The following is a 4,250-nucleotide window of genomic DNA, read 5'->3' on the forward strand; positions in this document are numbered from 1 at the left end:
GCCGTCGTTGTGGAGAGAAATCCGGACCAGGTAGATGCTAACAATCGGCGATCTTTAACCTCACGGTCCTTGAAGACTCCCAGAAGTTTGAGGTGTTTCTGTTAAAAAGAGAAAACGAATCATAAAAGAAGAAACACGAGGATTTATGGTCCTACCAGGTGAGTGATTTTAAAAGTCAAAAGCCAGGCAGGGCTCTCCTTAAGCTTTCTTGGCGGTAAGTGAAGGAGATGATCGGTGGGGGAGGGGGGGTTCAGTGTTGCCGCAGAAGCAATGATCCCTCCTGTGTTCTTCCCATTCCAGGTTTATTCAGTAAGAGGATAAGCTCCTCTTCTGTATGCAAACCTCAGAAGGAAAAAAGGTCGCCGTCGCTCTCTCGGTGCCAAGACGGCGCCGGTTTTAGGGCCCGCCATGCTGCTGGCTGCAGGCCCAGCCCACGAATACACAGAGAGGAACGCCACGGCGGGAGCGACACGCCGGAAATACAGAGGAAAAATGAAGCAGTTCTCTAGTCCTGTAATAGTAAAGACAGAGAGGTACTTTTTAGTACTTTTTACTGTCCTGTAGCTGTTAAGTTTGTATGGAAGAGTGTTAGGGCCACTATAAAAAACAATCAATACAAAATATATAGTAATACGGTTGTAAAAGAATAAGATAAAAGTCAAAAATTTGAGATAAAAGTTGTAATTTTAGAGAGAATAAAATAAAATAATTGTGAAGAATTTGGATTTTTATAAAAATAAAATACAAGAAAAGGAAAAAACAAATTTACAAGAATAAAGTAATAAAATTATGAGAAAAACTCAGTATTTTAAAAGAATGAATGTGAAACTATGAGATAAACTTTAAAAGTTTTCGAGAATGAAGTTGTAAAAATATTGGAATAGGGGCTTCATTTTATGAGAATTAAGTCGTAAAATTATGAGAACATTTTTTTTTTTAAATTTTGCTAAAATAAGGTTCTAAAATTATATAAATAAAGTTGTAAAAATATGAAAAAAGTGAAACTTTAAGGATACATTTGAAAACTATGACAAAAAGATGTAATTTACTAGAATGATTTTATTAAGTGGGGAAAAAACTATTTCAAGTTTACTTTTGAAAATACGTTTTCAAAAATAAATTGTAAAAATATCAAGGTCACCATTTTATGTGTAACATTATTAGAAAAAAGGCGTACATTTTCTAACATGTAAAATAATTTTGAAGAATTTGTATTTTACAAGAATCTTCAAAAAAATTCTTCATTTTTGAGGACTAAGCTGTAAAATTGTAAGAAAAGTAAAATTTTTTAGCATAAAGATGTAAAAAAAACGTGACGAAAATGTTTTTTACTGTTTGAGAATAAATTAGTAAAATAAAGAAAATCAAAAATTGTAAAATTATGAGAAAAATGTTTATTCTCGAAGTTTTGAGAATAAAGTTGTACAAATATCAGAAAAGAATTCTCTCCATTGTGAAGGAACAATGAGTGCAGGTTGGACAATGGTCTTACTATGTGTGTTCCAACATCTGTCAGGCTTGTAGGTTGTCTTAGATCACAGTAAAATCTGCGTTTAAAATAATGTTTCTCGCTCTTACCACCAGATTCACACATTAACAAGGCGTTAAAGGATTTTCCCACACTTTGTATCTTAAAATAAATAAATAAATTGAAGCGGTCTAAGATTAGTCCGAGACACCTCACCCTTTGAACCAAATAGTATTTTAGTAAATGTACTGTATATATATTTTTTAAATATTTTGAGACATGTAGTGAATGAAATAAAAAAGAAAAACAACCGTCTAATGGAAACCCTTTATAAAATCCCATTGTAAAAACTAGGTTGAACTTGAAAATCCCCTTTAATTGTTCTCTAAATGGCCTTTAGTCACTTTTATTTAAACATATTAACAGAAACCTTTATAAAACATGAGCAAATACAGGAAAATCTTTTAGAATGTCCTCCCACATAAACACATTGATGATAATACATCTCCTTCATGTCCCTAAAGTGTTTTTCTTAAAGAAAAGATGAATTCAGCAGACAAAGCGCTGCATCAAAGGGAGCCAGAGTGTTAAAAAGGATTTCCAAACTGTAAGATGAGTATCGCTGAGATGCATGAGGCCACCAGCACTTGTGTTACTCCAGATGCTTCAAAATGCCAGACTTTGATAGACTTAAGAGATAAGAAAATCCCCCTTTGTGTACAAGCATCCCACTTACTGAGAGCAGCTTGAATGATATCAAAGACCAGGGACTCCTACACATTTTATAACCAGATTGATGCTTTTTTGTCATTTTTAGATGCCACATTGGTAAAATACTTGCCAGGAGAGTTTGGAAAAGGAACAATGAATGCACAGTTTGGTAAACACAATATCTCTATTTTTCTAGTTTTCAAACACATTTTTAAAACATAGTTTTCAGCACTACTAACAAGAAAAGAATTGTGTCAAATGCCTTAAAACACGTGTCAAAGTCAAGGCCCGGGGGCCGGATCTGGCAGTCCGGGTCACTATATCCAAATCCTCCAAATCATTTTATTTTTTGTTATTAATGGCTCGATGTTTGACAGACTAAATATTTTTTGGAGAGTGAAATATAGAAAGTTATTTAAAGTTTAAATTGATTTGTTCTGGAATAATAGTCCTGTTTTTTTTTTTTTTATTAATTACAATTATGTTAAAAAGTTGCAGTTTTAAATTTTTTAAAATTGGCATTGTACTAGCTTTTTGAACTATTTTTGACGTTTTTTTAGGCTGTTTTTGGAGTTAAGCGAATATTTCACCAATATGCTAGCTATTTTGGCTAATTTAAGCGTTTTTCCATTTTTTTTTATATTTTGAAGTTCAGCATTTTTTTTTCAGCTACATGCTAGCATTTTTGCCTAATTTAGTTTTTTAGGCTGTTTTTGGAGTTAAGCTAATATTTCAGCAACATGCTAGCTGTTTCGGCTAATTTAGGCTTTTTTCCATTTTTTTTTTCTCCTGGATATTTTGAAGTTCAGGTATTTTTTTCTGCTACATGCTGGCTGTTTTGGATAATTTAGTTTATTAGGTCGTTTTTTGGAGTTTAGCTAATACCTCAGCAACAAGCTAGCTGTTTTGGCTAATTTAGGATGTTTCCCATTTTTATTTTTTTATATATTTTGAAGTTCAGCTATGTTTTTCAGCTACATGCTAGTTGCTTTGGCTAATTTGGTTTTTTAAGCTGTTTTTGGACTTCAGCTAATACCTCAGGAACTTGCTAGCTGTTTTGGCTAATTTAGGCTTTTTTCCTTTGTTTTGTTTTTGGATATTTTGAAGGTCAGATATGTTTTTTCAGCTATATGCTAGCTGTTTCGACTAATTGAGTTATTTAGGCTGCTTTTGGAGTTTAGCTCATATTTCAGCTACATGCTAGCTGTTTTGGCTAATTTGGGTTTTTTTGTTTTGTTAGATTTTTCGGCTAATTTGGCACTTAGCTAATATTTTAGCTGGCTATCGGCTTCAGGGTTTACAGCTATTAGCTTTTTTTTATCCATTTAAGCATCTTCAGCAGCTAAATTCAGTTTACAGCATTCACACTAGTATTATCGCAAGTAATGCTATTTATCTAACTGTCATGACCTCCTCCGACCACCAGAGGGAACCCTCACTAGAGTTCTGACTGCGTCTGATCCTTTCCTCACTCAATGTACCATAATGCATCTGCCTGTCACTCCTGCCTTCACCAGCTGTTTCCCATTTAAGTTAATCACCAAACTGCATTTAACCTTGCTCACCACTCTGCTCCATCCGAAGTGTTGAATTGTTCCTCTGGTCCATTCAGTCTGAGCGTTTATTCTCTGTCTCCTCTCTGTGTTTGATCTGTGCCTGTTTATTCGCCTCCTGCCTCGCTCCTCTGACCCTGGCCTATTACCTGACCACGCCTCGTCTCGTGCTTACCTGCTCTTCGGCTTCATTAAACCTTGTTGCATATTGATCAAACGTCTCAGCCTCTTTGTCATACTAATTCATAATTATGTTAAAAAGTTACAGTTTTAAAGCTAGAAAAAATTAATTTAGTGGGTGTTTGTGTTAGCCTGGGGGGAGGGTGCGGTCAGCGCAGTTGGCCAATTTAGGCTTTTTTTGTTTTGTTTTTTAGGCTGTTTTGGAGTTAGGCTAATTTTTACATGCTAGCTGTTTTGGCTAATTTTGGCTTTTTTTGCTTGTTTTTTAAGCTATTTTGGAGTTTAGCTAATTTTTCAGCTACATGCTAGCTGTTTTGGCTAATTTAGGTTTTTTTTTT

The sequence above is a fragment of the Oryzias melastigma genome, linkage group LG2 (genome assembly GCF_002922805.2).
Source record: "Oryzias melastigma strain HK-1 linkage group LG2, ASM292280v2, whole genome shotgun sequence".
Lineage (NCBI taxonomy): Eukaryota > Metazoa > Chordata > Actinopteri > Beloniformes > Adrianichthyidae > Oryzias > Oryzias melastigma.